The 24,274-nt window shown below is 39.7% G+C and overlaps 1 protein-coding gene and 1 pseudogene across 1 annotated transcript in view; one reads left to right on the forward strand and one right to left on the reverse strand.

Moving 5' to 3' along the window:
• The window catches only part of FRAS1 (Fraser extracellular matrix complex subunit 1), a 515,723-nt gene that overhangs the window by 415,108 nt on the left and 76,341 nt on the right, over positions 1-24,274 (reverse strand).
• Positions 6,976-7,094, forward strand: LOC122733056 (annotated as a pseudogene).

Consider the following 24,274-nt stretch of genomic DNA (forward strand, 5'->3'; position numbering starts at 1 on the left):
AATGGAGCTTGAGATAGGCTGGGATGGGGTAGAGGGAGAGGAGATAGAAAGGAGATGAAAATAAAAGGAATAGGCAGACCCTACAAAGATGGACCATCCTAAATGTCTCTTCAGGGAATAGTATGAAAACTGGAAGCAGACAGAGAGAGGAGACCTTAGAAGTAAGGTACAGTTGAGAACTATCTTTACATGTAACAGAAAAAATAAAATATCTCATAAAAAAAAAAGAAGAAGTAAGGTACAAAGAATCAAAGGTGCAAGAAGCAAAGTTGCCCTGCTTCCCTTTGGTCCCACAGTCCCTGTAATCAGTCAATGCTGTATCAAAGTATCCCAGTGACCCCACACATTCAAGGGAGGCACTTCAGAGGCACATGGCCTTAAAACATTCCCGGACCAGACCTGTACTCGCCTGCCTGGTTTCTGCAACTCCCAAATTGGAAATTTTTCTGGAACTGACCTTTTAAAAACTAAACTCGCCACAATAATTTCAGCTCAGGAGGATCCACAGCAATAGCTTTTAATCTTACTGCCTTCCCCCACTACCCCCATAGTGAAAGGCAATAAAGGCGACCATCCTTGCAGGAGAATGAATCTACAGGGCTGAAAGGAAGCGGCTGTTTCTGCTCGAGGCAGTGATCTCTGGGTGAGCAGCACGGAGCCAGTGACAGACTTACTACCAGTACATATGAAAAGAAATAGGGGCTTTCTGCCCTTCCTGAGGCTCAGACACTGAAACTGTGGGTGTCGCATTTTATGAATTAGCGATACTGGGTTTCTGCTGAGACAAGTACAAGGAAGGCAAAAAAAAAAGAAAGAAAGAAAGAAAGAAAGAGAAAGAAATGAAAAGAAAAAAGGGAAAAAAAGATTTCCATCCGTTTCCAGAGTTATAAATAGGAAATTTATAAAAATAGGATCTAAGATGGTAATAAGATACATGGAAATCAAGCAACTGGGGAAAAGAAGGAAACAAGCATTTATTAAGTGACTACTGTGTACCAGGAATTACAAAGATCTAAGCACTTTACAAATAGAATCTCATTTGATTTTCATAAAAACCCTAGGAGGTAGGTGCTATTATTTCCCCCATTTTACAACTAAAGAAGTCAAGGCAAACAGAAGTCAAATGATTTGCTCAGAGTCACACAGCTAGTAGGCTAGTTTCTAACTAAAGTCTTCCTGAGTCCATGCCCAGTGCTCAATCCACTGAGCCATCCAGTTGTCTCTCAGAAAGGGGCCTGCATAGCCTCAAATCCTTTGTGAGATTACACTCTGAGTCATCTTTGTCTCTCAAGGTTCACCTGGATATTAAATGTCATACCATTAAAAAATTAAAAGAAAGATTAGGTGCCTCTCCTGCCTATGGCCAAAGGTTGAATTCTTAGTCAAACAAGGGGATCATAAAAGGCAAAATGTAAAATTTTAATGACATGAAATAGAAAAGCTTTTGCATGAACAAAATTAAGGCAACTGAGATAAGAAGGCAGTAGTTAATGGAGAGAAGTCTTCCTATCAAATATCTCTAGTAGGGGCCTGAAAATCCATGATATTTAGATAACAAACAAAAACAAAGCAACAGCCCTTCACCCATCAATAAGGGTAAAAAAGTTATAAATAATGACAACCGTGTTGAATATTACTACAAATCACTAATAATAAAAGAAATGCAAAGAAGGAACTTGGGGGTTTCATCTCATACCCAGCAAATTGGCAAAGATTTCAAAAAATGGGCAGTCAATGTTGGAGGGGTTGTGGAAAGACAGGCACACTAAGGAAATAATCTTAAAGCTATGAGTTTAAACAACCCTTCTGGGAAGTGATTCAGAAGTGACTAAGGAAGTGATTACAATGTCCATACCTATGAAATCTAGAAATCCCACTGCTCAGTTAAGAAAGACAAAAAGAAAATTCACATAAACACCAAAATATTCACCAGCAGCACTATTTGGGATTTTGTGTGTGTGTGTTTTTTGTTTTTTTTTTGGTGAGGCAATTGGGGTCAAGTGACTTGCCCAGGGTCACACAGCTAGTATCAAGTGTCTGAGGTCAGATTTGAACTCAGATCCTCCTGAATCCAGGGCCAGTGCTCTATCTACTGCGCCACCTAGCTGCCCCAGCACTACTTGTAATAAATAAGTATAGGAAACTTCTGAGATGTTGCAGATTTGGTTCCAAATCACCACAATAAAGCAAATAACACAATTTTTTTTTGGTTTACCACTCATATAAAATTTATGTTTAGGAGCAGCTAGGTGGTGCATTGGATAAAGCATCAGCCCTGGATTCAGGAGGACCTGAGTTCAAATCTGGCCTCAGACACTTACACTTACTAGCTATGTGACCCTGGGCAAGTCACTTAGCCCTCATTGCTCCACCAAAAAAAAAAAAGTTATGTTTACACTTTTAAGTTAGTCTACTAAGTGTGCAATAGTATTATCCCTAAAAAAGTGTACATACCTTAATTTAAAAGTGGATTATTGTTAGAAAATGCTAACCATCATCTAAGCCTTCAGGGAGCCATAATCTTTTTGCTGGTAGAGGATCTTGCCTCAATATTGGTGGCTGCTGACTGATCAGGGCGGTGGTTGCTGAAGGTTGGGGTAGCTATGGCAATTTTTTAAAGTAAGACAGCAATGATGTTTGCTACATTAATTGACTCTTTCTTTCATGAAATATTTCTCTATAGCACACCACACTGTTTGACAGCATTTTATACACAGTAGAAAGTCTTTTAAAATTGGAATCCATCCTCTCAATCCTTGCCACTACTTTATCAACTAAGTTTATGTAATATTCTTCAATATTGTTGTGTCTCAGGGAATAGGGAGGTCTGAGGAGAGGGAGAGAGGTGGAAATGGCTTTCAGGGGAGTGGTCAGAACACACACAATATTTGTAGATTAACTTCATCGTCTTATATGGGCACAGTTCATGGTGCCCCAAAACAATTATGATACTGACATCAAAGATCACTGATCACGGATCTCCATAATAGATACATTAATAATGAAAAGGTGTTGAGCAGCTAGATGGCACAGTGGATAGAGCACTGGCCCTGGATTCAGGAGGACTGAGTTCAAATCTGGCCTCAGACACTTAACAATTACTAGCTGTGTGACCCTGGGCAAGTCACTTAACCCCAATTGCCTCACCAAAAAAAAAAATAAAAAAGAAAATAAAAAAGAAAGAATAAAAAAACATTATAAAAAATAATAACAATGAAAAGGTTTGAAATACTGTGAAAAGTACCAAAATGTGACACAGGGTCATAATGTGAGCACATGCTATTGGAAAAACTACACTGATAGACTTGCTCAATGTAGCATTGCCAGAAACCTTCAATTTGTAAAAAACAAAACCAAAAAACCTGTAGTATCTTCAAAGCACAATAGAGCAAAGTGAGGTATGCCTGTAGAAGAAACAAAGCAGATTTTCATCCATTGGGGAACGGCAAAACAGGCTTTGTTACATGAATGTAACAGAATTATTCTGCTTTAAGAAATTATGAATACAGAAAAGCATTGGGAAGATTTATGAATTGACTGAAGGTGAAACAAGCAGAACTCAGAAAACAATATACATAATAACTACAACAATAAAATGGAAAGAACAACAAAATAGTCAAAACCGAATGCTGTGATATAACCAAGACCAAACTTGTCCCTAAGGAGATATGAAAGGAACCTTCTCACCCATTCTAGAGCACAGGAGAGAAGCTTTTTCCAATGTATTAGTTAATTTCATTGAACTGGTTTCTTTTTTCTTTTTATTATTTGTTAAAGCTTTATGGGAAGAACAGAGGATAAGGATATATTGGGAATGTAGGGGACATAGAAACCAAAGAGATCAATAATTGTTTAAAAGCAGTCTCCTTAGAACTGAGCTCTAGGATCAATTTACAACATAAGACTTTTCCTCAGTCACTAGTGACTCCTCTCCCCACCAAAATTATCTCATATAAACATACAGATAGACATGTTGACTGTCCTCATTAAAATATTAGCTCCATAAGGGAAGGAAAGATTTCATTTTTACGTATGTATCTCCAGCACCTACCAACGCAGTAGGTGCTTAATAGATGAGCAACTGCTTAATAAGGAAGATGAGGTGAAATTAGAAGGTGAGTGAGAACGGTGACAAAAAAAAATAGGACAAAAAGAATGGTATAGTAAGCCTGTAAGATATGCTCCCCCAAAAGCCAGTCACATAGAAGCATAAAAATCAGGCATACAAAATTTTAAAAGCCATATCTACTTCCCAAGTGGCACATAAGAAATTAAAATAAGTCCTTGCTCCTTTTCTGGCTTACTCAGAATCAAATACTAAAAAACAAAAAATCAAAAACATAGAATTAAAGCAGGGAGGACTGTTAAGAGACCAACCAGCCCAACCTCCTTATTTTATAGGTGAAGAAACTGAGGTCCAACAAAGTCACAAGCCTTGTCCAAAGTTGAGTAGAGATTTCTGGGGTAAAGCCAAGATGGTAGAGGAAAGGCAGTAAGCTCTCAGAACTCACAACATGATCACTCCAAAAAACCTCCAAATAATTCCATAGGACAATTCCTGAAACAGCAGAAGCCACAAAAGAATGGGCTGAGATAATTTCCCAGCCAAAGACAGCTTAGAAGGTCGGCAGGAGGGGACTGCTGTGCTGAGATAGGAGTGGAGCCCAAACCAGCAGTCACACTGACACAGATCCAGTTCCAGGCAAGCTGAGCCAGAGAAAGAGACCCCCAGAGCCTCTGAATCAGCTGCAGTGTCAGTGTCGTCTGGAACTAAGCTCACAGTCTGGTGAGAGGGCTGAGTGGTTGGCAGGGGGAGATTACAGGGGTCTCTGCTGGTGCTGAGGTAGAACTTGGGTGTTTCATTCCTGCTGGGAACCAGAAAGTAGGCTTGAGTAGCAGTGGCCCAGGTTGGGGAGGGGCACAGGCTCGTTGGAGCTGACAACCACAGCACACAAAGTTTTGCTGCCTTGTTAATTAGAAAATTGGCCTGAGGTTATCTACTGACCAGATAACAGGCCAGGTGAGTGAAAAACCTGCCCCTCCTTAAATTGTACCACCTTAGACTCACTGAAGCTTGGGACAGTACATCCTGGAAGCAGTACCCCACTTTAACGAGATAAAAATCAAGTAAATAATGGGCAAGGTGAGTTTCTTTAGTGACAAGGAAGAACGGGGTGGGTGTACCCTCAAAAGATGATAGCAATATCAGGGCTCCTACATCCAAAGCTTCCAAGAAAAATATTAATTGGTTTCAGGCCATAAAAGTGCTCAAAAAGGACTTTGAAGATAAAGTAAGAGAGGTAGAAGAAAAAAGAAAAAGAGAAATGAGAGTGATGAAGGAGGGTCATGAAAAAAAGTCAACAGCTTGAAAATCCAAATTGACCAAATGGGAAAGGGGGTACAAAAGCTCTCTGAAGAAAATTATTGCTTAAAAATTAGGATTGAGCAAATAGAAGCAAATTACTTTATGAGAAATCAAGACACAATAAAGCAAATCCAAATGAATAAAAAAACAGAAGGCAATGTGAAGTATCTCCTTGGAAAAACAACTGACCTGGAAAATGGATCCAGAAGAGAGAATTTGAAAATTATTGGACTACCTGAAAACCAAGATCAAGGAAAGACTTGTCCAAAGTCATACAGCTACTAAAACCAAAATTTGGATCTAGGTCCTCTGACTCCAAAGCGAGTGGGCTTCCCACTGAACTATACTGCCTACCCTCTGCCACTCCATCAGCAACATGAAACCTGCTCATATGATAATATAACATATAATAACAACAAATAGCAAAAGAATATAACAATGTAATAACAATATGATATGATACTATATAATAATATAACACTATAATAACAGAACATTAATTAATAAAATAAAAATTATAAAATTTAATAACAAAAGAAAATATTTAAGTAGAAAAATAACTGAAGAACTGGGCATTCCAAGCTGGCAAAGGGAAGACCTGGGGGTGGCATGATAGTTTGCTGTCTTCAAGTTCCTGAAAGGCTGCTGTGTCACCACACAGTAGAGAGATTCCGCTTGTTTTATTTGGTCCCAAAGATCATAACTAGATATAATGCCAAGGGACAAAGAAGCAAATTTAAGTTTGACATCAGGAAAAGTGTCCCGATAATTAGAGTCATATACATGTGCAATGAGTTGGCTCCAAATGTGGCAGGTTGTCTAAGCAAAAGTTGGATGATCACAAAGGGATCCTCTCTGAAGTCCCTTTGAAGTCTGAGATTCTACGATTCTATAAATCAGCGTTGCCCATTACTGTTGTATCTCTCTACTTTGTAGAGAAAGTAAGCAGCAGTAAGTTATGTAGGTATCTTGGTTCTTTTGCCACCCCCACCCTACTTGTGACAAGTACTTTATAGCAATCAAAAGAAGTTTGAGGCCATCAGAGTTAAGTGATGTGCCCAGGGTCACACAGCTAGTAAGTATCTGAAGCAGAATTTAAACTAAGGTCTTCCTGACTCCAGGGCTGGTGTTCTCTCCACTGCACCACCTAGCTGCCCCTATCAATTAAATTTGTGCAGGGAATGACTGTCTTTTTTTCATTTGCTACTTGGCTCATTTGGAAAAGTAAGGTTTTTAAAGGTTCCCCCAACATCTGAAAACATAACCAAATGGGATTGGGCCTGGTTGGATTGTCACACCCAAAGAATAGCTGTTAATGGTTCCAAGTCATGTTGGCAGGAGGACTCCAGCTAAGGGACCCAAGGGATCTGTGCTATTTAACATTTTCCTCAATGACTTAGATAAAGGTATAGATTCTATTCTCAACACATCTGCCTATGAAACAAAGCCAGAAGGAAGAGCTAACAAGCAGGAGGACAGCCAGGACCCGTAAAGATCATGATAGGCTAGAGCCCTGGGCTGAATGTAATAAGATAAATTAGGTAGAAACAAATGCAAAGTCTTTCACTTGCACGCAAAAAATCAACTTCACTAGTATAAAACAGGGGAGAATCTGCAGCCATAGCACTCTGAACGCTCCTGATCTCCTCTGATCTCGGAAGCCAAGCAGGGTTGGGCCTGGTTAGTGCTTGGATTGGAGACCACCTGGGAATACCAAGTGCTGTAGGCTTTAAAAAAATTAATTAATTAAATTAAACAGGGGAGAAGGAAAGACAACAGTTGTTCCCAAAGACATTGGGGAGGAATTCAGTTCAACATGAGCCAGCAGTGTGATGTGGAAGCCCAAAAAAGATCATCACATCTTGGGTCGCACTAAGAGCGTCATCGCTTCCAGGAATAGGGAGGTGATAATCCCACTGTGCTTTGTTCTCCTCAGACCTCATCCAGTACCCTGTACAATTCCAGGCAGCACAAGAACAACAATTATAAGCCAGAAGATGGTCAGAAGAGCCTTGAGTCCATGACATATATGGATGTGTTGAAAGAAATGGGCACCATCAATGAGAGAATAGCTAAACAAGTTCCAGTAGATTAATGTGATTAAATATTATTGTGCTATAAGAAATAATAAAAGGGATAGTTTCAGAGAAACCTGTGAAGACTTGCATAAAGTAATACAGAAAGAAATGGGCAGAACCAGAGGTTTTTTTTATACAATTTATACAATAATATTGTATACACTTATTTTATACAATAACCAATTTATGCAATAAAATTCACAGCACCACATACCAATTTATACAATATTTTATACAATAACCAATTTATGCAATAAAATTTACAACACCATATACCAATTTATACAATATTTTATACAATAACCAATTTATGCAATAAAATTTTCAGCACCATATACCAATTTATACAATATTTTATACAATAACCAATTTAGGCAGTAAAATATACAATAATACAATATACCAATTTATACAATATTTTATACAATAACCAATTTATGCAGTAAAATATACAATAATACAATATACCAATTTATACAATATTTTATACAATAACCAATTTATGCAATAAAATATACAGCACAATATATCAACTTATACAATATTTTCTCCAATAACAACAATATCACAAAGACAAAAAACTCTGACTTAAGAAGTCTGATTGATGCAATGGCCAACCAAGATTCTGTAGGACTCAGAATGAAACATGCTGCCCATCTCCTGACAGAGATGAACACAGAATGCAAATTGAGACATAGGTTTGGTTTGGTTTTGGACACAACTAATGTGAGAATGTTTATTTATTTTTTATTTTAATTAAATTTTTTAAATGAGAATGTTTTGATTGACTGTTACATGGCTTTTTTTATTCTCACTTTTATTCTTGTTTTTTTTTTTTAGAGAGAGAGAGAGAAGGTGGATTTTCATTCACTGAAAAACAAAAAACTTAATTTTTTAAAATGGTGGCTAATGGCTTAGTAATGTGGAGAAAAGATAGCTGTCTTCAAGCCTTGAAGGGCTGTGTTGTATTCCAGCTATCCAACAGCAGAATGGCTTGACCTAAGAGGTGGTGGGTTCCCCCTCCTTGGAGGTCTTTAGAAGGGGCTGAACTAAACAATCGCTTACTTGTTGGATATGTTTTCGTAAGGATTCCTTTTGTGCATGGGTTGGACTAGCTGGCTGCTAAGGTCCCTTCCAACTCTCAGATTCTATGATTCTCATCTTATATGTATATCTATGACGGCAGCACAAAAGAAAAGGAAAAGTTTGAATCGGTCTCCAGTTAGGGGAGCGTGGCAGTTGGAAGGGATGGTTTTGATCTCTGCCGTGTCCCCATCATCGTCGTCCCCCCCCCCCTCCCCGCACCCTGGCATTCAGGGAAAGAAAACATTTTAATTGAGCTCATTTAAGGTATTTCATCTCATTTCCAGGCTTTGCTGTGATGAGTAAGATTAGATTATAGGACTTAATGTGCATGGAGAGAAAAGGTCCTTTCATTTGACTCTGGGATCCAGTTTAAAACCTTAATGAACATGATGTGAAGAGGGGTTTACTGATAAATACATATTTGGTGAAAAACTCGTCCCCAGCTGGAATTCTCTTACTTCACAAAGGTTTGTTGGTTCCCTTAATCAGGTCAGAAGTGCTGGTGGGGAGGAACCTGGGCTTTTTTCACCTTCACAGAACAAGAGGCACAAGGGTTCCCCACAACCAGAAAAGAAGGTGGGCCAAGCAAGCAGTAAGAGAACAAGGGGATGACCGGTGGACACAGACAGACACTATTCCCAATTGGCGTCCACGTGATGGCAAGGAAGCAATAAAGTAAGATCTACTCTGCCTAGGTAGATTAATTACCTGAGAATGATGGGAGGACTTGAACAAAAAATGGAACAGGGAAAAGAGAGGATGCATGCAGAGAGAGGGAAGTCAGATAAGGGGAAGAGAATAAGAATGCATGTATTAAGCACCTACTATATGCCAGCCCCTATGCGAAGCATTTTTTACAAATATTATCTCATTTGATTCTCATGATTCTGAGAAGTAGGTGCCATTATCCCCAAATTGAGGAATTGAAATAAATTGAGGGGCCCATATATGGGAAGTGACTTGGCCAGGGTCACACAGGTATAAGTGTCTGAAACTGAATTTGAACTCACTTCTTCCTGACTCCAGGTCCAGCTGAACCACCTAGCTGTCTCTAGAGGGTGTACCCACATGGATGAGGTGACAAGTGGCTCAAAAAACTGATGTGTGCCATGGGCTCAAATATCTCCACTATTGTGCAGGTACCAATAATAGAGTGGTAGTGGTAGGATGAGAAGGGATTGTGTACATAGCTCTTCCTTCTCTCCTTTTTCTCTCCTTCCTTAAAAAAAGACTGGGTAAGAAGACTAGTGGCTCATTTGAAGACATTAACATTAGGCTGACCCAAGCAGATCTTGAGAGCCAAAATTCAGCTGGGGAAAGCGCAAATCAGAAGACTTTTAAGCAAGTGACCAACATTACACCTTCCCTCCTGCCTGCCCCAGTCAATTAAACAATCAGCACATTCATTAAGCACCTACTGTGTGATGAGGAGTGTGCTAAGTGCTGGGGATACAAAAATCCTGAGAAGGGAAAGAGCAGAGATCAAATTTCACCTCAGATATACTATGACCCATATGGCCCTGGGAAAGTCCTTTACCCTCTTTATGATATGGAGGCAATAATAATAATTACAGCTTTGAAATGAAATAATGTGCTTATAGTTAAAGCACTGCACCAATATGAGCTCTCCACATTTTTTTTTTATTATCTCCATTTTACCAATTAGGAAACTGAAGCACACAGCTAGTATATATCAAATAGAACCCAAATTCAGCTGTCCTGATTTCAAGTCCGGTGTTCATTTCATCACACTGTACGGAATCATCACTGAAGTCCAGTACCTTCTGGCTATTCCTCCTCACCTCAGCCTAAAAGCAGCTAGGTGGCCAGCAGACAGAGCTCTGGGCCTGGCGTCAGGAAGACCTGAGTTCAAAATAGGCTTCAGAGGCTTACTAGATCTATGACCCTGCACATGGCATTTAATTTGTCTGCTGAAGTTTCCTCTCCTATAAGATGGGAATAATAATAATAATAATAATAATAATAATACCTACCTCTCCAGGTTGTTATAAGAATCGAATGAGAATTGTTTAATTTTTTTAATTATTAAATAAGAAAATATTTGTGGAGGAGTTGTTTTTTGTTTTGGGGGGGGTTTTGGAGGCAATCAGGGGAAGTGGTTTGCCTAGGCTCACACAACTAATAAGTGTCTAAGGCAGGATTTGAACTCAGACCCTACTATCCACTGCGCCACCTAGCTGCCCCAATAAGACAATATTTGTAAAGTGCTTTGAAAACCTTCAAGCACTATATAAATGCTATGTGTTTTCAGTTATCTGTTTTTTTAAAAGTCATTATATCACCAAATCACAAAATTGGGAAGGACCTCAGGAGGTCAATGAATTGACCCCATTCTGGACCAAGAATCCTTTCTATAACATCACGAATGAGGACAATTGCTGTTGTTTACATATCCATCTCCCTCATTGTACTGTGAGTTCGTCCAGGCCTGGGACTGTCTTTTGCCTTTTGTATCCTTAGGTTTTAGCACAATGCCTGGTATATAGTAGGCACAGAGTAGATAGCTTGTTTTACTTTTATTTTAACTATTGATGCACTTCTACCTTCCTGAAATGTGGTGCCTAGAAGCAAAGGAAATATTCCATATGGAGTCTGACTAGAACAAAGTCCACAGCAAATCTAATACTTCCCAAGTTCTAGACATTATGCCCTTCTTAATGAAATCTATGATAGAATTAGTTTTCGGGGCAGGGCAGCTAGGTGGCACAGTGGATAAAGCACCGGCCCTAGATTCAAGAAGACCTGAGTTCAAATCTTGCCTCAGACACTTGACACTTACTAGCTGTGTGACCCTGGGCAAGTCACTTAACCCTCATTGCCCTGCACCGCAAAAAGAATGAGGAGGAGGAGGAGGAGGAGGAGGAGGAGGAGGAGGAGAAGGAGGAGGAAAAGGAGAAGAAGTAGTTAGAAGTTACAGGATTAAACTATTCTATATTTAAAGAAAAAGCAAGCTGTACTTGAGAGATTCTCCATCTCATATATAATCTGCTTACTCTGTCATACTGTGAATATGGAAATGCTTATTTAATTTAGTATATATAATATATATAATTTATAATGTATCTGATATATAATTTGCTTCATAATTTAAAAATTAAATGTATAAACATTATGCATATTTAAACATATACATCAACCTTTCATAATTTGTTTCCGTTACCAAAAAGGGTTTTTTTTTTCCTCACAAACACCAGACTAAAATTTTAAAAGCGCCACACTTCCAGAAGGTCAAGGATCCCCATAGCACCAAGCCCTCCGCACCCTGTTCTGAGAAATGGCTCTTCTGTGGAAGCCAAAATGGGATTTTATGGAGCAACTGTGAGCAGAAGGATGCCAAAAATTCAGCACAGGAACTTCCATGGGTGCTTGAAAACAAACCAAATGGCTTTTAAATCTCCTTGATGATCATGTCTTTCAAAAGACCCTCTTTATTTTAATCTGCCTCATTCCCTTAGTGAGCTTGATCTTCATCTGCAGACATGGGAACAAGCATCAGACACAATGACTTCAGGGAGCTTCGTTCATTTTAGCACAGTCTTGATGCTTTTTCCCTGCTCCCTATCACATTGGACCAGAGCACCAATCCCCAATACCAGCTTTGATGCAGCCTCTTACCAGTCTCTCAATTCTGCCTCCTTACAAATAAAAGTCATCCCAAGCCAAAGAGGTAGGTCACCTAATGGATAGAGCGCTAACCTCAGAGTCAGTAACACCTGACCTCTAACAAACACTAGCTCTGTGACCTTGGGAAAGTCACCTAATTTCTCAGAGTACACCCAGAATAACTCTCGAAGACTACAAATTGCAGAGAAAAGCCAGATTGCATTCATACAGTAAGTTTCCCCATAGAAGTTCTCTATATCAATGAAATTACAGATCTAATTTTTTTTAAATTTTGGGTAGCTATGTGGTACAGTAGAGAGAGCACTGGGTTTGGAATCAGGAAGATTCATCTTCACGAGTTCAAATCCAGCCTCAGATACTTCCTAGCTGGGTGACCCTGGGCAAGTCACTTAACCCTGTTTGCCTCAGTTTCCTCATCTGTAAAATGAGCTGGAGAAAGAAATAGCAAACTACTCCAGTATCTTTAGCAAGAAAACCCCAAATGTGGCCACAAAGAGGCAGATACTACTGAATAACAATAAAAACAATTTATTTTTTAAAATTCTATAACCTAGCTTGACCAGATTTGGCTATGTCACGACTCAAATCATGTTCTCTGGCAAATAAGCATTTGGTCTGGGGGCAGCTAGGTGGCGCAGTGGATAAAGCACTGGCCCTGGAGTCAGGAGGACCTGAGTTCAAATCTGAAATCAGACACTTGACACTTACTAGCTGTGTGACCCTGGGCAAGTCACTTAACCCTCATTGCCCCGCAAAAAAACCAAAAATCCAATGAGTAGATGTTATTACATTTGTTTACAACAAATAAGCATTTGGTCTAGAAGTCTTATGGACTTATACAAGTAAATTTCGATTAAAAACAACAACAAAGAAAGTCTTCAAGGAGAAATATGTTATAAAAGGGGAGTCCACAGGCTGAGGTGGTTTAAAGAATTAATTGTTATTTGAGGTTTTAATGCCTCAGTGTGCACTGGCCTGGGGCTACACAAACCGCACGGTGCTCCACCCACTGTTTGTAGCCGTTGCCATGGCGCTGGCACCTCACATCATCACCACTCACCGACTCCTACATGGGCATGGCAAAATTATAATGACTGGAAGCCTAGTGAGGGCAGTCATGTGACTGTCAGAGCAGCCAGACAATTAGTTGAGGGCTATGTGGGGTTTCTGGGAACGGGGAGAATTCGCCATTCTACCTGGAAGGCAACAGGAGCTCTGCTGTGTATTCTCAACTGATACCTGGGTGGTGGTATTTTTCAGGTTGTATAATTTCCCTTTCCCCATTTTATTTCCTTTTCCTTGATCCTACTGATCCTGTTTGTGGTTGGTTTTTTTAAGTTCGTTTTTGTTAAAATAAATCCTGTTCTGTTTTGAGGGAGGCTGCCGGTCTCCTTCCTCGCCCCAATATTGTGGTGAGCTGCTTAGCTAACACTCCCCAATTAAAAATTGGTCCCCACAGCAGGAAGTGGGAAGGAGCATGAGACATAGACTAGGTTTTTCTAAAAGAAATCTACTTGGTAACTAATGGGGAAAAGAATAAACAAAACAAAATGCAAAATGACAGCACTGAGATGTTTGCTGATCATAGAAATCCTCCCCTAAGATGACTTCGCTTTGGCTTGGATGGCAGCACACCTTGCCTCAACCAAGTCTGAGCAACCCTTCCCATCTCAGACCCAAAGAGGGCCCCCAGGCTTCAGGTCTCCCTAGACTCGCTTCCAAAAGCACAAGTCTGATCATGTCACCCCCTACTCAGTCAACTCCTTTTCCTTCCTCAGCACCAACCTTTCTAGCCTTGTCGTACACTACTGTACTCTCCTCTCTCACACTCTACAATCCAGTCAGACTGGTCTTACTGCCTGCCAAGCCATTTCCCACCTCCAAGCTCTTGTACTGGTTATCCCCCACGCTTGCAATACATTCCATGCTCCACCTCTGCTTCTTAAAAATCTCTTGCTTCCTTCAAAACTCAACTTAAGGCACTTTCTGCATGAAACCTTCCTGAATCCCCTAGTTACTAGTGCTCCCTCCCTCAAAATGGCCTAGTATTAAAAATAATAATGATAAAATAAATGAATGAATGAATAAAAAAATAAAAATAAAATAATGACCTAGTATTTATTTTGTACATGCTTACAGGTGTATATGTTGCTTGTCCATTAGAATGTGCACTTTGTGGAGGGCAAGGACTTGCATTTCTGTCTTTGTATCTCCAGTGCCTACCACAGCACCTGGTTTGTAGTAGGTGTTTAATAAATGTCTGTTGATTGACCGATTGACCTTTCATACTTGTTCACTGTCCTTCTGGAGCAGTGATCTCCAAATGTAGGCATGAAATGGCCCAGAGGGGTGGATGGTCAACCAATCAGAGGGTGACAGAATAGGTCACACACCCCATTCTTCCTCCCACAGTCAGTCCTGGGCTTGTCTCCAATGTAATGACACCAGCTCCTTTAACATTTGCTCCTGCTCTCCATACTCACCCTGATGGCTTGTCTTACGTGGCAGGATCAGGTTTGCGGCTCTTCAAGGCTGGAACCAAATCTTTTTTTTTTTTTTTTTTGTGAAGCAATTGGGGTTAAGTGACTTGCCCAGGGTCACACAGCTAGTAAGTGTTAAGTGTCTGAGGCCGGTTGAACTCAGGTCCTCCTGACTCCAGGGCTGGTACTCTATCCACTGCGCCAACTAGCTGCTCCTGGAACCAAATCTAATTGATCCAACCTAGAAGGCAAATTTCCACCACCTCCCCAAAATGCCTACACTGTCCCTGGACCACCATATCTGCACTGACGGTCAATGGCTACTGAGTAATTCACTCTCAATCTCTCACATTCTCTCTCTCTCTCACACACACACACACACACACACACACACACACACACACACTATTTTTCCTTTCAGAATGAGTAACATAGAATGAACAGGTGTTGATGGGTTTTGATTCCATTATTTTTGTCCCAGATCTATGCCATCTTATGAACTTCCCCATTTCAGTGGAGGGGACCACTGTATCCTATGGTTTCCCCAGTTCTCGACCTAATTCTTATACTTAACTCTTCACTCAGTTGAAACTACTCTCTTCAAGGTAATCACTAATCCCATTATTACCAAGCCTTCTCTCCTCCTCCTCCTCCCCCTTCCCCTCCTCCTCCTCCCCCTCCTCCTCCTTCCCCTCCTCCTCCTCCTCCTTCTCCATCTCTCTGCAGCATTTGACTCTGCTGACCTCCTGGGCACTCACTCTCTCCTCTCTGGGTTCTTTTGACAAGTGTTCTCCCTTGCTCCTTCCACTAACTGTCTGACGGATCCTTCTTAATATCCTTGGCCTGGATGATCATACTTCAACATGACATCAGAGGCAGCTAGGTGACATAGTAGATAATGTGCTGGACCTGGAGGCCAGAATTCTAGACATGTTATCCTTGAGTAAATCTTTTATGGGATATTGCATAATAAAATTAAAATCTGAATAGAATTTTTAAGGCCTTAGTAACTCCATAAGCATCAACAACTCTCTTAGCCGTATGCTGAAAAGTCCAAAGAGAACATAGCACACTCTTTAGATAGACATGAATTATGTCTAAATTTTAACTCAAAGCCGGTCAGTGTTCCTCCTGTGTAAACTGAAAGGATGGGGCTAAAATTTCTAGGAGTCCTTCCAGTTTGAATGGTCTCGCTGTGAGCCTACTTAGTGAACTCAACAGTTTCCATGATTTCATCTGTTATCTCTATGCCACGAATCTCAGCTTTATAGATCCCAGTCTCCCTCCCAAGCTCTAGAACCCACATCACCCTCTGCTTAATGGACATCTCGAATCAACACATCCAAAACAGAACTGATTATCTCTCCCCCCAAACTCATCCCTCTCGCCTATTACCACCATCCTCCCAGTTATCCAGGTATGTGATCTCAGTGGAATCCTCAGATGCTCTCTCATTTTCTGGTGGGGCAATGAGGGTTAAGTGACTTGCCCAGGGTCACACAGCTAGTTAAGTGTCAAGTGTCTGAGGCTGGATTTGAACTCAGGTCCTCCTGAATCCAAGGCCAGTGCTTTAACCACTGCGCCACCTAGCTGCCTGCCCCACTACTTCTTGGACCAAATATGGACTCCTCTGTTGGGCATGGGAAGCTCTTTACACCCTGGCTCCATCCTATCTTTCCAGGATTCTAACATATTTAACATATTAATTCATATATTTACTATATCCCTCTTCTCCACACATGCTACAGTCTGGCCACGGTGGATCACATGCCACTGCTTCCACACAACACTCCATCTCTGTTCTTCAGACTTCTAGTCTAACATTTGCCTGTAACACTCTCTCTTCTCACTTCTCTTGGTCGAATTCCTGGCTTCCCTTAAGACTCTGTTCTGTATTTGTCTTCTATGTACTGATTCATGTATACAGTGTCTCCCCATCCAGAAAGGGAAGGAAGAAGGGTGGGAGGAAGGGAAGAAGGATTTTCAAGCTCCAACCACATGCTAAGCATTTTACAGTTATCACATTTGTTCTCTTCCCAACAACTCTGAAAGGTAAGTACTATTATTATCCCCCTTTGGCCATTGAAAAAACTGATGCAAACAGGGTTAAGTGATTTGCCCAGGGTCACACAGCTAGTTAAGTGTCTGAGGCGGGAACTGTTCTTGATCTTCCTGACTCCAGTCCCAGCCTGCTATGCACTATGGCATCACCCGGCTGTCTCCATCTGGGGGCAAAAATCCCTTATCCTATGATAAAAATCAATTCATGATAGTGCACTTATTCCCTTTGACCCAGCAATACCACTTTTGGGTCTTTTTCCCAAAGAAATCATGGAAAGGGGAAAGGGACCCACATGTACAAAAATATTTATACCTGCTCTTTATGTGGTGTCAAGGAATTGGAAGTTGAGGGGATGCCCATCCATTGAGGAAGGCTGGACAAGTTGTGGTATATGAATACAATGGAATACTATTGTGCTGTAAGAAACGATGAGCAGGAGGAATTCAGAGAAACCTGGAGGGTCTTGCGTGGGCTGATGATGAGTGAGATGAGCAGAACCAGAAGAACATTGTACACAGTATCATCAACATTGAGTGTTGATCTACTGTGATGGACTAGATTCTTCTCACCAATGCAATGGTACAGAAGAGTTCCAGGGAACTCATGATAGAAGAGGATCTCCAAATCCAGGAAAAAAAAAAAAAAAAAGAACTGTGGAGTATAGATGCTGAATGAACCATACTATTTCTTTTGTTTTTGGTGCTGATGTTTTTCTATTTTGAGGTTTTTCGTCATTGCTCTGATTTTTCTCTATTAACATGACTAATGCAGAAATATGTTTAATGTTATTATGTGTGTGTGTGTGTATATATATATATTATACATACACACACACATTTAACCTATATCAGATTACCTGCTGTCTAGGGGAGGGGGGAGGGAGGGAGAAAAATTTGAAATTGGAAAGCTTGTATAAAGAAAAGTTGAGAACTATCTTTACATGTACGGGAAAAAATAAAATACTTTATTAATTTAAAAAAAAGATAGTGCACTTACATTTACTATGACATGTCTATGGCTGGGCATATGTCACATTTTTTTCCTATTCTTTTTATAAAATTAAGTTTTATTTTATTTCCCAGTCCAAATACTCTCCCTCCAGCCCAAACCTCCCCGCCATAAGAAAGCAAGAAAAAAATTTTCTTTTTTTCTGAAAAATTATTTTATGAAGCCTTAAGAGGCTGCCCATAGTGGAATTAAAGTATAACCAAGGGTTAGCTATAATTCAATAGGAAAAACAATTTTCTAGTTACAAACATGTATAGTTAACTAAAACAAATTCCCACATTGGCCATGTCCAAAAAAAAAAAAAATCAGGCAGCAGGTATCTATTTCTTTTCAATAAGTATTAACTTCTCCCTAGGAAGTAAATCTACTTGGAGATATAAAAGAAAATGCTGTGTTGGCAAACGGAGTAAAGAATTAGAAATGGAACTTTGCTTTTTAAAAAAAAAAAAGTTTCCTCAAACTACTAACTCACTGACCAGTCTGAAAAATCTAACTGTGGGAGCCAAAACAAGACTAGAGAGAAGACTTTCCTGAGCAGATAGATCATCGTCAATATCCCAAAGAACATTTCACTCCTTCCAAAGGAGCCCGGGGTAAAAAGATGAAAGCTCCCATCCACATGGACATTAGAAGTTGCCCTCCATGTATTTTCCTCTATGTGTAATACAGACTGTTGTCATTCAAGACTGCCCTGGTTTCATATTAACCAGCGATGCTATTTCAAGAGATCCGTGTCAGGGATTGAACATGACAAGAGCATAGCCTGATCTGTCAGCAGCTCCATATGGCTGGTGTGTTGAGGCAAGGGCCAGAGACTGGTGATTCCCACAAGCTCAGCCTTAACTCTGGGCCCTTCACACTATACTGGGCTCCAAAAGTGCTTCTCATTTTTTGTGGTCACTTGGAAGCAATTCAGAACAACAAAAATAATAAATGGGTTACTTTAGGGGCATGCAGGCACACGTCAGTAAAGCTGCCACCATTCCTGAATCCAATTCCACACTAACACCTCCAGGAATCCCACACAGCTTTGACTTTCTTCACCCCACAGGCAGGCGATCAGGACCAGGATTTGTCCCATATCCCTAAAAGAGAGTCCTTTTCATCTACATTCCCCTAAACCTCCCAGAGTGCTTTGGAATGAACAAAGTGCTTTTTCCCTCAACAGCCCTGTAAGGTAAATTGCAAATGGATCACTATTGCCATTTTACAGATGAGAAAATCAGAGGCTTAGAGAGGCTACACAGCAAAGCTGATAAGTATAAGCAACAAGATTTAAATCAGGGAGACATTTTATGTGTCATGGGACCCTCATTGAAAGCCTAAGAGCCCCTCTCAGAATAATGTTTTTAAATGTCTAAAATACACAGGACTGGGTGGCACAGTGGATAGAGCATCGACCCTGGATTTCAGGAGGACCTGAGTTCAAATCCGGCCTCAGACACTTGACACTTACTAGCTGTGTGACCCTGGGCAAATCACTTAACCCCAATTGCCCCAAGCAAAAAAAAAAAAATAAAGGTTTTGGGACACATTATTTTATTTAGAATTTTGCGTCAATATTCATTAGGGAAATTGATCAATCATTTTCTTACTATGTTTTGGCTCTTCAGTACAAAGGTGAAAGACACTATCAGAAACTATTTTGCCCAATTATATGAAAACAAAACTGATAAATGAATTACATGAATATTTACAAAAATATAACATAGTCCTATTAATCAGAAGACAAAATGGGGAATTTTTAAATAATGTAATTTCAGAAAAAAATTGCAAAACCATAAATGAGGATCCAATGAATGTATAAGTGCCCTCTATCAAACAAAGAATGATTCCCAATATTTACATAAACTATTTGCAAAAATAGGTCAAGAAGGGTCCAAACTCCATCTATAATAAGCCAGGGAGAGATGAAACAATGAAATAAAATTATGGTCCAATATCCTCACTAAAAAATATTAAATTTGATATCAGTAGGCAAAGAGGCCCCAACAAAACATCATACACTTCTGATTATACACAATGACCAGGCTGAATTTATATCAGGAGTATAGGGTTGTCTCAATGTAAGAAAAACAATAAACATAATATATCATATGAATAACCACAATACTCAAAACCACATGACTATGTAATAGAGGCTGAGCAACTTTTGGATAAAATTAAACACACATTTCTGGTTAAAAAAAAAACAGTAGGGGCAGCTAGGTGGCGCAGTGGATAGAGCACCGGCCCTGGAGTCAGGAGGACCTGAGTTCAAATCTGACCTCAGACACTTAACACTTACTAGCTGTGTGACCCTGGGCAAGTCACTTAACCCCAATTGCCTCACCTAAAAAAAAAAAAAGAAACAGTAAAAAAGCAAAGGAATAAATAGACTTTTCTTAATAAGGTAATTAAAGTCTATCTAAAATGAAGCTAGAATTCTATATAATAGAAAAGACTAGGATCCAAGGTAATACAAGGAGGTTCATTCTTACTCCTATTATTTGATATAGTGCTAAAATGCCAGGATCGCAATAAAACAAGAAAAAGAAATAGTGGTAATAAGTCCAGGTTGATGGGCAGCTAGGTGGCCCAGTGGATAAAGCACCAGCTCTGGATTCCAGAAGACCTGAGTTTAAATCCAGCCTCAGACACTTGACACTAGCTGTGTGACCCGGGCAAGTCACTTAACCCTCACTGCCCTGCAAAATAATAATAATAATATTAATATTAATAATAATGTCTAGGTAAAAGGGGAAAAAAACTTCTCTTTTTGTTAATGATATAACAGCCTATTTACAAAACCCTTAAGCAGAAACTAAAAAATCTAATTGAAATAACTTTGACAAAGTTACACAATACAAAATACAGGTACATAAATCAATATTTCTATCTATTAAAAAAAAAACCCAGCACAAAGAGATAGAGAAATTGTAACTATAGGATGGATAAAGTACTTGAGAATTTACCTTACTAAGACCCAAACTGGAATTAAATAAATACAACTATAAAATATTATTTATGGAAATAGACCAAAAAAAAACCCTAAATATCTGGATAAGTTGCTCCTGAGTATGCTGTGTCATTATATTAAGATGACCTAAATCAATTTATTTATTCAGTGTCATATCACACTACCAAAGAATTCTTCTTGACTGGAAAAAAATAATAACAAAAGTTATCTGGAAGAGGAATGGCTTGTAAATCCGAAGGAAATGATGAAAAAGTAGAAAGGAAGAAGGCTAAGTCTTAAATTATCTATGAAGTAATCATTTTCAAAATTATTTGGTACTTGTTAAAAAAATAGAAAGGACAGATAGGTGGCACAGTGGATAGAGTGCTAGGCCTAGAGTCAAGAAGACTCCTCTTGCTGAGTTCAACTGTGCCCTCAGACACATACTAGCTGAGTGACCTCGGGCAAGTCATTTAATTCAGTTTGCCTCAGTTTCCTTATTTACAAAATAAGCGGAGAAGGAAATGGCAAACCAGTCCAGTATTTCTTCTGAGAAAACCCCAAATGGGGTCATGAAGAGTCAGATACAACTGAAACAACAAACAACAAAAATAGAAAAGTTGAGAAATAGGGGAGAATAGACACACAACATAAAGAAAAATAGGTAAGTGTTTCACAAATACAATCACTCCAAATTTGGCAATTAAGAACGCAACATTTAACAAAAACTTCTGGGAAAACTGGAAAGTGGTGTGACAGCAATTAGACTTAGATCAATACCTCATATCATACTCCAGGATACGCTCTAAATAAATATATGACTTGCTTATAAAAGAACACACCATAATCAAAGTAGGGGAGTTGGAAATAAATGTCTTAAAAAGTTATGGAAAGAGAAAGCCTTTGTGGCCAAAGAAGAGACAGATATGATCACAGAAGAGTAAATTTTGATTATGGGGGCAGCTAGGTGGAGCAATGGATAAAGCACCAGCCCTGAATTCAGAAGGACCTGGGTTCAAATCTGGCCTCAGACTCTTGACACTTACCAGCTATGTGACCCTGGGCAAGTCACTTAACCCTCATTGCCCCACCCAAAAATTTTTGATTGCATAAAATTTTAAAGTTTTTGCACCCAAAAAAATCAAATGCAGTTAAAATCAGAGGGGAGTTAACTGGGAAACATTTTGCCACATGATTCTCTGAAAAGAGTCATGTCTACGATCTTTCATTTATTTTTTTTTTTGGTTGTTTGTTGTTGTTTTTTTGGGTTTTTTTTTGCAGGCAATGGGGGTTAAGTGACTTGCCCAGGTCACACAGCTAGTAAGTGTCAAGTGTCTGAGGCCGGATTGAACTCAGGTACTCCTGAATTCAGGGCCGGTGCTTTAACCAATGCGCCATCTAGCTGCCCCTTTCATTTATTTTTAATGTTTCATTGGCGATCTATTTTGCTTTGCCTACCTTTTTTTAATCACTCTCACAATCTTACCAACTCTCCTGCCCCCAAATTGAGGACAATTACAACAAATTACAACAAATAATTACATATAACAGATATTATATAATGGAAAACAATTATAACAAATAAGCATAGTTGAGCAAAACAAATGAACGCATTGGGTATGTCTGAAAATGTCTTTTCTGTACCTCTTGTTTACCTCTTTCTGCCAAGAGGTAGAAAACATGCTGCATCAACAATCTTCTGTAGTCACTGTTAGTCATGTATTGATAAGAATTCTTCAACCTTTCAAAGTTTGTTTTCCTTTACATTATGATCATTATATAAACCGTTCTCCTAATTTTGCTTGATTCACCCTGCATCAGTTCCTAAATCTTCCTATTATTTTCTCCGAATCCATCACATCTTAAGATCCAATGATATTCATTAAACTGATCATCCATAATTTGGTCAGCTATTACCCAACTGATGGGCACCCAAGTTTAGAGTTTTCAAGCCCCATTTACACTTATTGTTTCATTTGATGCTCAGGAAAATCTTGTGAGTTACACTGAGCAGGCAATATTATCCATATCGTATAAATAAAGACCCAAGCTCGAGTGGGTTAAGTGATTTAGTAAATGGAATCACTTGGATGAAAACCTGTTGGTCCCACCAGATCGTACAGTGAATAAACAAATGAACAAACATTTAGCTAGAGCCAAAAGTTTACTAGCAGTGAAATCTTTCCTTTCATCCTGGGAAAGGAGCTGTTCAGTTTGGCATTTTCATTACAATGTGGTATTCTTCCTAACCCATAAGCCATGTTTTGTTTACTCAAATTAAAGCCACAAAATGTGTTGTTTTTAATGAGAGGCCGTGATGAGCTTTTGATTGCACAACAAGCACATACACCACGACAGGATACTTTTCAACATACAATCCAAAACGCCAGGCTCAAATGCATTTGGTAAATCTTTTTTTTTTTTTTTTAACGAAAAAAAAAAAAAAGAAAAAAAAACTATGGAAGAGTCTTCCTCCACTAATGTTTCCCCCTCAAGTAAAATGGAAAGAAATAAGAGTAATATAGGAAAAGCAAACCACTCCATCTCTCCCCCACCCCCACTTTGTCAACAGGCAATCACAACCTCATGAAACTTAAATGAAAAAATTGTAAGTGAATATGCATATGGAACCCAAAGCCATAGGAAAGAGGTCCACAATTCATATGGAAGTCTGCACATTTATGACAGCAGGACACAGGAAGGAGGAAATACCAGAAGGGCATGGCATGAGAGAGGGAAAAGTGAAGTAAAGGGAGGAAAAGGATGAAACTCATCCCAAAGGGCAGAAGCCCCATTCTTTTCCCTTGGGAATTGCTAGACCAAGAATGCAGAAGGGTTTGCTTTACCTGTTGTTATTGTTTGTCCTTTGATCTCGATGAGGACCCCGACATCTGGGTGATGTCAGGACTTGCAGTGAATTGGATTTAAGTGGGGAAGGCTTGTGCATGGTCACCAGCCTCACTCTCCTCCAGAGTCATCTGGGGCCAGTGGCAAGATATAGATTAGGATGATTAGAGATGGCCCCAGATGTTTAAGGCAATTGGGGTTAAGTGACTTGCCCAGGGTCACAGAGCTAGTAAGTATCAGAGGCCAGATTTGAACTCAGGTGCTCTTGACTCAGTGCTCTATACACTGTACCACCTAGCTGACCCTATTCTGCTTATCTACAAGGGTCCCAACTACACATATCTAGTGCAGACTTACTGGTCCTGTCTTGACTCCCAAAGATACACAGAGAGTCCAGCTTGGGAGCAAACACTACATATGTTCAGCTCAGGTATGGGTTTTAGGGGGAAGTGGGGGCTTCATTTTTGAAGTAAATATTTCTTTGTAAAAGCAATGTTAGGGGCAGCTAGTGACACAGTGGATAGAGCACCAGCCCTGGATTCAGGAGGACCTGAGTTCAAATCCAGCCTCAGACACCTGACACTACCAGCTGTGTGACTGTAGGCAAGTCACTTAACCCTCATTGCCCCCCCTACAAACACGCACAAAAAATCTCTTCCCCCCCTCAACTCCAAATCATTTTATTCTAACTATACACACACACACACACACACACACACACACTACACACACACACACACACACATCACCAATGTAGAGTGGGAA

This window comes from Dromiciops gliroides, chromosome 6 (genome assembly GCF_019393635.1).
Source record: "Dromiciops gliroides isolate mDroGli1 chromosome 6, mDroGli1.pri, whole genome shotgun sequence".
Taxonomy (NCBI): Eukaryota; Metazoa; Chordata; class Mammalia; order Microbiotheria; family Microbiotheriidae; genus Dromiciops; species Dromiciops gliroides.